Source organism: Sorex fumeus, unplaced genomic scaffold (assembly GCF_029834395.1).
Source record: "Sorex fumeus unplaced genomic scaffold, SorFum_2.1 ptg000044l, whole genome shotgun sequence".
In the NCBI taxonomy this organism is placed as follows: Eukaryota; Metazoa; Chordata; class Mammalia; order Eulipotyphla; family Soricidae; genus Sorex; species Sorex fumeus.
In genome coordinates, this window is record NW_026606101.1 from 10,785,082 (window position 1) to 10,798,513 (window position 13,432).

Sequence of the window (13,432 nt, forward strand, 5' to 3'; positions counted from 1 at the left end):
AACAATTATATAGTCATGAATGTTAGATGTTGGGGCCAGAGTGATTATACAGCGGGTAGGGTGCTTGCCTTGCTTATGGCTGACCCAGTTTTGATCCCTAGCACCCTGTATGTTTCCCCCAAGCACCTCTAGGAGTGACCCCTGAGTGCAAAGCCAGGAATAAGCCTAAGCACCCCTGGGTGTGGCTCAAAAACAAAAACAAAACAAACCAGATTTTTTCCCCTGGGGTTGGAGAGATAGTACAACAAGTAGGGTAATTGCCCTAATGTGGTCAACCTGAATTTGATCTCCTGTGCCCCTTATGGTCCCCTGAGCCTACCAGGAGTGATCCCTGAGTGCAGAGCCAAGAGCAAGTCCTGAGTACTTCCCAGAATCCCCCAACTAACTAAAAAAAATATGAATTTTTGTTGCATTTAAGAATTCTGTCTATTCCAAGGTGATAAATTATTTTCTCCTTTGTTTTCATTTGAAAATTTGACATTTAGGTCTATGATCCATTTCAGCTAGATTTTCAAAATATAAATTATAAGGGATATATAGATCTAGGTTTATATTTTGTAATAAAATGTGTAACTACTCCAACATCATTTGTTAAAAAGATCAAATCATCGGGCCAGAGTGATAGTACAGCAGGTAGGGCATTTGTTTGCCTTGCACGCGGCCAACCTGGGTTCAATCCCCGGCATCCCATATGGTCCCCCAGGCACCGCCAAGAATAATTCCTGAGTGCAGAGCCAGGAGTAACTCCTGAGCATCGTTGGGTGTGACCCCAAAAGAAAAATAGATAAATAAAAAGATCATCTTTCTTTTCTATTGTACTTTTGTTTAAAAAATTGATTGTGTACATGTCGACCTAGTTTTGGACTTCATTTGGTTCTGTGGGTCGTGTGCTCTATCTGTTTGGCAGTGCTACATTGTGTTTATTATTGTGTTAGTAAGGAAAATATTGAAATCAGGGGTCAGAACAATAGTACAGTGGGGAGGGCACTTGCCTCTATATAGCTGACCCAGGTTCAATCCTCGGTACCCCATGTGGTCCCCAAGACCCTCCACAAGTGATCCCTGAGCACAGTACCAGGAGTAAGCCCTGAGCACTGCTGGGTATGGCCCCAAAACCAAAAGAAAAAGAAAATCCTGAAATCAGATATTGTGAGCTCTCCAACTTCTGCTTTTCTATAATTGTTTCAGCTTTCTAGTTCCTTAGATTTCTGTATAAATATAAAATCAACTTTTTGATATATACCAAAAAAATTATGGGATTTTTATTGGGATGGCATTGAATCTATGTATCAGTTTTGGAGAATTTGCATCTGAACAGAATTGAACCTGCTAATTAGTGAACATATTATAGTGCTCACTTGATTTAGGATTTCTTTGATTTTCTTAATGAATCTTCTGTAGCTTTTAGCTGTAAGATTTAGCCTCAGGGTGGAGAGAAAACAGGAGTTCAGGCACTTGCCTTACATTCTGCTGACCCCTGTTGGACTCCAGATATCAGATATGTTCCCTGAGTATCACCAAGGCTCTCTCCTGAGCAAAGAGCCAGAAATAGCCCCTGAACACTGCAAAGTGCGCCCCCCCCCGCCATTAAGCATATATATATATATGTATATATATGTGTGTATATATATGTATATATATACATATATATATGTTTTTGAATCATACCTGACTGTGTTTGGGTCAGGGGTCAGGGCTTATTTCTGTCTCTGTGATCAGGGATCACTCCTAGCAGAACTCAAGGTGCAGGGGATGAACCCATGTTGGCTGCATGCGAGCCAAACTCCCACTCACTGTACTATCACTCCAGTCCCCTAATCAGAGATCACATTGTTTCTTCCTTTCTAATCTGTCTGTGAATCCCTTATTTGTCTTGCTTTGTTAGTTAGGACTTTGTGGATAATATTGGCTAGGAGTAGTTACCTTGTTCCTGTCTCTGTGATGTACTAAATATGATGTCCTTGTTGTAGATGCTGCTGCTCTTTTTCAGGCCAGGGAAATTTCCTCTGTGCTTGCTCTGTTGAAACATTTTACCAGAAGAGGTGTTGAATTCTGTTAGCAGATTTTTCTCCATCAACTGAAATAGACAAGTGTGTATTTTTTCATTAGTGATATGGTAACTATCTGCATCCAGTGTTTTTTTTTTTTTTTTTTTTTTTTTTTTTTTTTTGCTTTTGGGTCACACCTGGCGATGCTCAGGGGTTACTCCTGGTTTAAGAATTTCTCCTGTTGGTGCTCAGAGGATCTTATGGAACGCCAGGGATAAAATCCAGGTCTGCTGCGTTCAAGGCAAATGCTCTCCTTGCTGTATTATCGTTCTGGTAGAATGTTAAATGTTGAATGTTGCTTCAGCATTGGATTACCTGGGATAGGCTCCCACTTGGTAGTGTGGTTTTTATCTCTTTGTTTGCCTCTGATTTTCATTTGCTATTTGTTTGTTGAGAATTTGCTTATAGTTACTCTAGAGCTATGGAAGTTTTGTATATATATATATATATATATATATTTTACAAAATGTGATGACTTTTTTTTCGTTTTGGTATCAAATAATTCTGGCTTCATAAAATTCATTGCAAAAATTCCTCCTTTGATGCTTTCTGGAAGAGTTTGTGTAGAATTTATTTTATTTCTTCCTTACATGTGTGGTAGAATTTTCCAGTGACTCCATCTGGACAGTTTTTCTTTACTGGAAGATTGTAAGCTTTAAATTCAATTTTCTTTAATACTGTCCCATAGGCATTAAAACTCTTTATTTATAAAATCTCTTTTACTCTGAGATCTTCATATTGAAGAATTTCTATTGCTCTGTTTTCAGGTTCACTCCCTCATTCCTTTGTCATCTCCATTAAAATTTAAAATTTCATATAATTTCCATACAGTTCTTTATTATAGCTTCTATTTCTTTGTTGAGAACATCTAACTTTCCATCCTTTCAAAGGTGTTTTTATTTCCTTGTGTATGCTTATAATAGTTGTTGTAATGACTTTGTAAGATTATTTCAACCTCTGTGTCATTTTAAATTTATTTTTTCTTTCCTTAAAGATGAATGAATATTTCTTGTTCTAGTATGTTAAATTTTGGATTGTGCCCTGGCTGTTTTGAATATCATGTTATGGGATTGAGTCCTATTAAAATTCTCTCAGTGGTGGGCTGGAGAGATAGTATGGGGGTCTAGGCACTTGCCAGAAGTAAACCAGGAGCATATATCCAGGTGTGTCCTCCAAACCAACCAACCAAGCAAACAAAAAAAATCCTCGGGATGTCAATTATTATTATTATTTTAGCAGTTAAAACAATGGACTTTAATTGGGGTCAGGTACAAGTTCTGTCTCACCATTTCTGAGAGGTGGTTCCATTCCCAATTCACTTACAGAGTCCCCTCCAGCCCCCTTCCCTTTCTGTGACTGTCACTGTGAGGACCAGGGTGACACCTCTGGTGTGGTGCTCAGTGTGGCATACACATTTTCAGCTGTGGCGCTTGCACATGTTGCCGTGGTGTGACACTCATTCACTTCCTCATGGCCAGGGACCTGTGGGTAGCTTCAGGGATTGAACTCATGGCCTCATGCTGGAGGACATGTCACTTTTTGCCACTGAGCCACCCCTAGGCGCCCATTTTTAGAGTTTTTGCTATCCTGCTTAGCACAGCAGTAAGGCATTTGCCTTGCATGTAGCCGGCCCGGCCAACTCAGGTTCGATTCCTCCTCCCCTCTCGGAGAGCCTGGCAAGCTACCCATGACGATTCGATATGCCAGACACAGAAACACAAGTCTCACAATGGAGACGTTACTGGGCCTGCTTGAGCAAATCGATGAACAGCGGGAGGACAGTGCTACAGTGCTATCCTGCTTGAATTTTTTCCTCTCGTGTCCCATTCAGGGTTCGGTCTAGGCTTAAGTCTATATTGTTATTTAGTCCTCAAAGCCCTTGCTGGGCTGCTGGAGGTGAATTCTGCAACTTGGGCGAGAATCCCAGAATTCTGTAGGTCATGAATGCAACGAATGGGTCCCTCACCCATTCCCCGCCTGGAACTTCCCCAATACCCTCTGGCTCCTGGCAGCCCCCTTGGCTCTGACTCCCCGGTCTGGAGAGAGGTTTCATCACAGGTTTCGCTGCCCTTGCCCAGGACTCAGCAGAGAATCAGCAAGAAAAAAGAGAAAAGGGAAATTCCCTTCCCAGCTGCACTTTGTTACAACATTTTCTAGTTTCTATGTATATTTTTAAAATTTAATTTTCATTTAGGCACCGATTCACTGTCACTGTCACTGTCCTCCAGTTGTTCATCGATTTGCTCGAGTGGGCCCAGTAACGTCTCCATTGTGATAATTGTTACTGTGTTCGACATATCGAATACATCACGGGTAGCTTGCCAGGCTTTGCTGTGCGGGTGAGATACTCTCTGTATTTTGCCGGGCTCTCCGAGAAGGGCGGAGGAATCGAACTCGGGTTGGACATGTTGGCCGCTTGCAAGGCAAACGCCCTACCTGCTGTGCTATCACTCCAGCCCACCGATTCACAATACTGCTAATATTAGGGTTTCAGTACCACACCCTCCACCAGGGTATCTCTCCCTCCCCCTCTATTCACCCACCCGGGTAAGCTCAGTTCCTTAGACAATTTTATCACAAACGGTCAAAGGCAGCAAGAGCCTGAGAACTGATCTAGTTTCTATATTTAAAGCTCTGGCATCTGGGGCCCTACTGACCTGCTGACACCCCTTTGGGTGATCTGTTATGGTGGGGAGGGGGCAGGGGGGACACTCTTTCCTGGGTACAGTCATAGACAAATCAGCCCAGGGCTGGGCTCCGCCCCCCACCCCCTAACTCTTCTGGGTCACTGTGCTTTTGCCCTCATCACTCAGATCCCTACATCCCAGAGTCTCCATCCCCACCCCCAAATCACATAAATTAGTGACTCCTGTACTGCCCAGTCTCTCACACGCCTTTCCTTATACAGCAGGTGGAGGGAAGCGGGCACTCCGGTGGAGGGTGTGAAGCTGGGGTGTTTTATTCATGAAACCCTACCAGGAACAGCTTAATAAACCATGGTGCCTTAAAAAATACTGCAGCCTCTGTTCCAGTCCCTCCCCCCCCCCCCATTGCATCCTGCTGAGCAGGATCTCCCCCCTCTCTCTAGGGACCCCTGTTGTGGTGGCATATCTCCTCCTTAGGAGAACTGTCTGAACTATAAACTATTCCTCAACAATTGTCTCCTGATCTGTCAGCCTCACTTCACCTGAATAAAAATGAGAAGTTACATTAAAAACCCTCCAGATTCAGGCTGGAGTAATAGCACAGCAGGGAGGGCACTTTCCTTGAATGCGGCTGACCTGGGTTCAATCCCCAGCATCCCATATGGTCCCCCAAGTGGGATGTTTGCTTTTTTGATCACACCCCAAGTGATTTTTGTTTGTTTGTTTGTTTGTTTGTTTGTTTTTTCTTTTTGGATCACACCAGCGATACTCAGGGGTTGCTCCTGGCTCTGCACTCAGGAATTATTCCTAGTGATGCTCAGGGGACCATATGGGATGCCAGGGATCAAATTTGGGTCAGCTGCATGCAAGACAAACACCCAACCCATTGTACTATCACTCCAGCTCCAACCTTGCATCCTTGGGCCCTAGCCCTGTACCGTTGGCCAGGTACTGGCCCTTGGACTCCCTGAGTACTTCTCGGAAGGGCCCTCCCTGCAAACAAATAAAACAACAACCAAAGGTTTGAAAGATTATGACTAAAACCAACTAAAGAGTGGGTGAAATCACTTCCTTCATCAGAAAGTTCCACTCATTTTTCCAAAAGTAATTCCTGAGCATGCAGAACCAGGAGTAACACCTGAGCACTGCAGGGTATGCCACGCCCCCCCCCCAGGGGGGAAAAAAAACACATCCACAAGATTGTGCAGCCTGCCCCGGTTTGATCCCCAGTACCGCATATGGTCCTCAAGCACGGTCAGGATTAAGTCCTGAGCACTACTGCATGTGCCCCCCCAAACAAACAAACAAACAAATAAAACAAGCAAATAAAAATTAGTTTTTTTTCTTTTTGGGTCACACCCAGCAATGTTCAGGGGTTACTCCTGGATCTGCACTCAGGAATTACTCCTGGTGGTGCTGGGAGACCATATGGGATTCCGGGAATCAAACCTGGGTCAGCCGCGTGCAAGGCAAACGCCTTACCACTGTGCTATCACTCGCTGGATAAAAATCAGTGCTTTGATAATAGCACTTGCCTTGCATGTGTGAGGCCCTGAGTTTCATCATGGACACTCGTAAATAAACAAATAACTGAGAAACAAGCAGCTCTTGTGAGCCATCACAGCCAGGTACGCCCTGGCCCTTCCCCTCAGGAAGACATAGTATAGAGGAAGTAGGTTCTGTTTTCTATCCACTGGAAATGAGAACAAAAACATCTGCCAGGAAATGAGAGTAATAACATCTGCCAGGAAATTAGACTATCTGCCCTTCTTTTTCAAAGAGCTTGTTGGGCAGATCAGAAAACATTTGAATGATTTTTCTATCTATAGGATTACAAATGAACATAAGAGATGAGGGCTGGGGAAATGATACAGAGGTTGCAGCACAAACTTGTATGCACTAATCCAGTTTATTTCTGTTTTAGTTTTTGCGCCACATCCAGTAGTGCTCAGGTGTTACTCGGGGGATCATTCACGGTGCTGGGGTTCTAACCAAACTAGTGCATGCAAAGCAAGTGCCTTACCCCCTGTGCTGTCTCTCTGCCCTCCTAACATGAGATTCTTCATACCTCAGAACCCAGCACCCCGTTGTCCTTTTTTCTCCACCCCCCCTTTTTTTTTTTTTTTTTTTTTGCTTTTTGGATCACACCAGCGATACTCAGGGGTTATTCTTGGCTCTGCACTCAGGAATTATTCCTAGTGATGTTCAGGGGACCAAATGTGGTGCCAGGGATCAAATTTGGGTCAGCTGCATGCAAGACAAACGCCCAACCCATTGTACTATCACTCCAGCTCCAACCTTGCATCCTTGGGCCCTAGCCCTGTACCGTTGGCCAGGTACTGGCCCTTGGACTCCCTGAGTACTTCTTGGAAGGGCCCTCCCTGCAAACAAATAAAATAACAACCAAAGGTGTGAGAGATTATGACTAAAACCAACTAAAGAGTGGGTGAAATCACTTCCTTCATCAGAAAGTTCCACTCATTTTTCCAGCCATGGTTGGTTATCATAGAAGTCCCTGGCATTGGGCACAAAGGATACAAAAATGGTCAGGAGTGTTATTTTCCTGTAGGAGGAAATCATTAGCAACTGCCAGCAGCACTCAACATCACTGTTCACGTGGTGTGATGATTCTGTCTGCTTGTTGCCCTCTCCATGATGGTGATCACACCAGCTGCAGTATTGGTGGAGGGTAAGGGTCGGGGGAAGGGCACCATTTGTGGTCCCACTTGGTGATATGAGGTGGTATTAAGGATTGTTATGAACAGAAGTTACCATTTTGTGAAACTTCATGTTGTGTGGGATAAGTTAGATAGTAAATTGCTTACAAGGCCACCAATAACCAGACACAGATCCTGACCCTGAAACATCAGGTTATCAATACTGGATGGATACTTCCCACCTTGAACTCTTACTGGCCAATTTGATTATTGACGCTCCAAAATGATTGGATAATGGACCCTAACATGACAGGCTTCTGATAGCTCCTCTTCTGATAGTCTCTCTCAGACTCAGACAGAACTTCTGGGTCTCCTCCCTGTTTCCAACGTACTTGGGACCCTGCGTGAACCAGCACATTTCCGCCTAGTCCCCAACGTGCCTGAGACTGGGGTGGACTCTGTCCAACTTGTCTCCCACTCGCCAAGATACGGCACCACTGATGACCCTCGTCCCTCTGTTAAACTCAAGTGGACCAGACGACCCTGAGCTGAGACTATGGAGCTCACCAGACACTTAAGATGCATCATGTTAAGAGTGCCTGGGCTGTGGCTTCAGTCAGCTGGAGGTGAGGGTATGATTTGGAACGTTGTATTTGTTATATGAATGTGCTTAGTTGGATTAGCTTACTCACATGTATGATTTTGGTCCTGGTATTGATTGTGTGAATTGTTACTCAACAAATTAGAAGTGTTTAAGCATATCCAACTCCATTGCCTCTAACTCATTCTTGACAAGGCTCAAACTCGGACACATTCCAGGTAAGTGTTCTACCCCTGAACTGCACCCCTAAACCCTAATTGTGGGCTTTCTTCATCTGGTACCCATATGTTTCATTTTATCTCCCTTGTGTCAACCCATGATCTATATTGAGAATGGCCATTTAAGACTGCTTACTATTCCTGGGGCCAGTTCCATTCTCTGGGCCCTTATGCTTCCCTGTCTGTCCAGGGTCTGCTTACTTGGTCATTAAACAAAACATGCACTGGGCTTTTGCCCTGTGTTAGATCTTGTGCAGTGTGTTAGGTGACAAGTGAGATATCATTTCTATCCTCAAAGATCTTAGCCTAGGAGGAGAGATTTTCTCTTCACCAGTGAAATTCTTTTTTGTCAAGGTCCTGGGGGAATCTTTGCTGTCCAGGTAGCTGTCCCTTATTTCATTCTCTCAGCATGTATCTTATAATGACTTTTTAACCTCTTCATTCCTTCTACTTAAAATAGTTGTGTGGCTGGAGAGACAGCACAAGGGTTAATGTGCGTGCTTTGCATGTGGCCAGCCCATTTTTTTTCTTTTTGTTTGCATTTTTAGGCAGCAGCTGACCAGTGCTCAGGGATGGGCTCAAACGATCCTATGGGATCCCATGGGGTGCGGGGGAATTGAACCCAGGTCAGCTGTGTGCAAGGCAAGTTCCCTGTCTGCGGTGCTGTTTCTCTGACCCCAAGGCCAGCCCTGTTTCTCTCCTGGCACCAAGTAGTCCCCTGAGCACTGCCAGGAATGGCCCCTGAGCAGAGTCAGGAGCAAGCCCTAAATGCTGTCAGTATGGACCAAAAATCAAACTCAAAATAAAATAGAATTAAATAGGACAAATGGTTTTTAAGTTTCTGTACAGGGATCCTGTTTTACCTTTCTGCATTCCTAGAGCAACTATCGTTGTGCTTTGCATCAAATTGCCCTCTACAATAGTCAACTGAGCGGTACATTGAGCTCCATAGAGACAGCGCTGGGGCAAGCGAGAGCCGGAAGGGCACTGGGCAACTCTGCGCCTCGCTGAGGAAAACAATTAAACACGGGCAAAGGAGATCCTAAGAAGCCGAGAGGCAAAATGTCATCATATGCATTCTTTGTGCAAACTTACCGGGAGGAGCACAAGAAGAAGCACCCAGATGCTTCTGTCAACTTTTCAGAGTTTTCTAAGAAGTGTTCAGAGAGGTGGAAGACTATGTCTGCTAAAGAGAAAGGAAAATTTGAAGACACGGCAAAGGCTGACAAGGCACGTTATGAAAGAGAAATGAAAACTTATATCCCTCTTAAAGGGGAAAGAAAAAAGAAGTTCAAGGATCCCAATGCACCCAAGAGGCCTCCTTCAGCCTTTTTCTTGTTTTGTTCTGAGTATCGCCCAAAAATCAAAGGAGAGCATCCTGGCCTGTCTCTTGGTGATGTTGCAAAGAAACTGGGAGAGATGTGGAGCAACACTGCTGCAGATGATAAGCAGCCTCACAAAAAGAAGGCTGCCAAGCCAAAGGAGAAATATGAAAAGGATGTTGCTGCATACCGAGCAAAAGGAAAGCCTGATGTGGCCAAGAAGGGAGTTGTTAAGGCTAAAAAGAGCAAGAAAAAGAAAAGGAGGAAGATGAAGAAGATGAAGAGGATGAGGAAAAAGAGGAGGATGAAGAAAACGAAGATGAAGAAGAAGATGATGGTGATGAATAAGTCAGTTCTAGCGCAGTTTTTTTTTCTTGTCTATAAAGCATTTAACCCCCTATACACAACTCACTCCTTTTAAAGAAAAAAAATTGAAATGTAAGGCTGTGTAAGATTTATTTTTAAACTGTACAGTGTCTTTTTTTTGTATAGTTAACACACTACCAAATGTGTCTTTAGATAGCCCTGTCCCGGTAGTATTTTCAATAGCCACTAGCCTTGCCTGGTACAGTATGGGGGTTGTAAATCGGCATGGAAATTTAAAGGAGGTTTTTGTTGGTGCACAGCACAAATTAGTTATATATGGGGATGGTAGTTTTGTTCATCTTCAGTTGTCTCTGATACAGCTTATGCGAAATAATTGTTGTTCTGTTAACGGAATACCGCTCTGTAATTGCAAAAGAAAAAGAAAAAAAATGCAGCCGTTTTGTTGACATTTCGAATGCTTCTAAGTAAATACAATTTTTTTATTAGAAAAAAAGTCAACTAAATCAGAAGAAATTGAAATCTAACCCTAAGCCCTCCTGAAAAGAGGCATAAAATCAAGACAGACATCAAACACACACAAATGAATGTGAATTAAAAGATGAGGGAATACAGCAAACCAGGCCACCCTGGGGAGGAGGCTTGTAGAATATGCGGGAGTTGCTTGCTTACATTTATTCTAGACTTGTTTATTTATTGTGTAAACTACATTCAAGACTCTGGTAGGTCACTGAGGACAGGCATATGCCAAATGTCTACAGTCATCCCCGGAAGAAGAATGGAACTTCTTGGATCTTCAGAGTTGCACAAACTCCAGTTGTCAAGACTTAAGAACTGGAACTAGAGAAATAGTAGGGATACAGTGCTTATAGTCCTTGGCTGACCCGGGTTCAATATCTGGCACCCCATATCGTTCCCTGAATCTTGCCAGGAATGATTCATTAATGCAGAGTCAGGAGTAAACCCTGAGCACAGTTGGGTGTGGTCCAAAGACAAAAACAGAAGAAAAGTTAATAACTGAGAAATCTCGGGCCAGAGAGTTAGGACAGTGAATAGAGCACTTGACTTACGTGCAGCTGACCCAGGTTCAATCCTGGCATCCCATCTGGTTCCCTGAGCCTTGCCAGGAGTGATCCCTGAATACAGAGACAGGAGTAGACCCCTGAATACAGTCAGAAGCAGACCCCCAAATATGCTGGGTGTGGCCCAAATAAACGAACAAAGCAACCAAGGAAAATAACTGAGAATTCTAGGGAGTTATCTACTCCCTCTCAGATAGGGCACTGGCCTGTGAACAGACACACACATGCATAAACAAAGACAGACAGGCCCTCCGCTCCTCATCTGCAGTGAACTTTCTTCTAGAAGTCAGTTATGCATTCCATGGTTTTCCCAACTCTCCTGCTGCTGGAGGTGGAATGAGCTTGGGGAGAATGCCTGCAGGCAATCCAGTACTTCTGTCCCCCATACACCCACCTCCTCTCCCAGAAGCCCATGACCGCAGGGGGGAAAAGTCACAAGTCCAGGGTCTAGTGTCAGTGCTTGAACTGGCTAAGTGTTGACTTGGGCAAGAAATGTAGAGTTTTTCAGTTTGACCACCTGAATAATGCACTGCCAGCTGACTTTGTAACTCCTCACTTTTACCTTTTTCTTTGTTTGGGATGGGGCTCCCAAACTGTGCTCAGGAAACCCAGGGCCACTCCAGAGACATTTGGCCTGGCTGTGTGAGCTCAGCATTCAGTGGTGGTAGAGTTGGTGATTCTGAACTGACGGCCACTTGGACCACCCCATACTTTTTGTGTTTTGGTGGCATGGGGGGAACACTCGGTGACGGGGCCTAACACATGCTAGCCCTTTGAGCTATCTCACTGACCTTACTTAATTTTAAGTTAAGTTTATTTTTATTATCTTATGGCACTTGAAAGCAGCTACTCCTGGCTTAGGGTTTGAGGGTTGCTCCTGGTGATAATCAGGGTCCGTGTGGTGTCAGGGAACAAACCTGGGTCTTCGGATGCAAAGGCATGTGCTCAGCCCTTTGTGCTGGGTCTCCTGTTTTTATTCATAGGATATCTGTAAACAATACCCCCCCCTTTCCTTTCCATTGTTATTGTTGCGATGAGTGAGGGTTGTGCACCTTGTTGTAGTTCTTACTCTGGGTCTTTGTTTGTGGGGTTCACAGGGCTTGGACACACTTCGGAGCCATCACATGTTGTGGAGGCCACACACTTTTGAAGCAGCATACTTTGTGGAGACCACACTGTGTGGAGCTTGCGCACTTACAAAACGGCAGGATGACTGATATTTATATACGCTGTCAAAAGATGACCATGATAAGTCTTGTTAGTAATCACCACCACATATGGTGATATTTTTCCTTATGATGAGAACGTTGGTCAGCACCACACACATCCCCCTTATCCATTTTTCTGACCATTATTCCCCTTATCCTATTTATCTACTATTTCTTTGACTACTGTGAATTATGCTGCAATCAGCGGGAGAGTGCAGACATGCCACAAGGCTGTGGCATATCTGGGTCAAATATAGGGCTTCAGACTTGCAGAAATGTGCTCTATGGCTTGACCTACCTCCTCTTCCTTGATGAGAATTTTTAAGAACTTCCTTCTCTCTTAGCAAACTTTGAAAAGGCAACATGGTATTACTACATATAGTTGCTGTGTTGTACAATATCTCCCTGTTACTTACTTATTTGGTGTTTGGGTCACAGCCAGAGGTGCTCAGGACTTATTCCTAGATCTGCACTCAAGGATCACTCCTGGTAGTGCTTGGGGGTGCCAGCAATAAAATGCGGGTTGGCCATATGCAAGGTAAGGGCCTTCTCTGTTGAACTCTCTCTCAGTTTTGACAGCTGAAGTTTGTAACTTGCCAGATTTACTCATTTCATCTACCCTCCATACCCAAACTGACTCTGTACATACACATTTAATTTTTATTATGGATCCCACTTATCAGTGAGATATATTGTGCTTGTATTTGCCTAATATCACTTAGCATAATGTCCTCAGAGTCCACCTACATTACAGAAGACAATATTTTCTTCTTTTCAATGACTGAGTACTATTTCAGTGAGTATAAAAACTTTTTATTTATTTGTGGTGCGAGAGATTGAACCCAACTTGTTCTGTTACTGACTTGTATCCCTGCCCATAAAACATCCCCCTTATCCATTTTTCTGACCATTAATCCCCTTATCCTATTTATCTACTATTTCTTTGACTACTGTGAATTATGCTGCAATCAGCGGGAGAGTGCAGATATCACTTTGAGTACTTCTATTTTTAATTTTTTTTAAGGAACCCCTGTATTATTTTACATAGGGGCATTTACATTCTCAGGAACAGTCCACTTTCTTCTTCGTCTCTGCCAACACTTGTCAGCTTTATTTGGATTGAAGCCATCCTAATGAGCTTAAGCTAATATTTCACTGTGGTTTTCATTTGCATTTCTCAAAAATAAAGATAGTAAACTCCTTTTCACGTACCGTTGGTTATCTAGAAGTCTGATTTAGAAAAATGTTTATTTATATCCTCTGCCCATTGTTTTCCTCTGCCCGTTTTTGGATAAAATGTTTTGTGTGACTTATTGGTTACATATTG

General features: G+C 43.6%; 1 pseudogene; it reads left to right on the plus strand.

Moving 5' to 3' along the window:
- The first annotated feature begins 7,348 nt into the window (after nucleotides 1–7,348).
- Nucleotides 7,349–10,133, plus strand: LOC130030289 (high mobility group protein B1-like; annotated as a pseudogene).
- The last annotated feature ends 3,299 nt before the right edge of the window (nucleotides 10,134–13,432 follow it).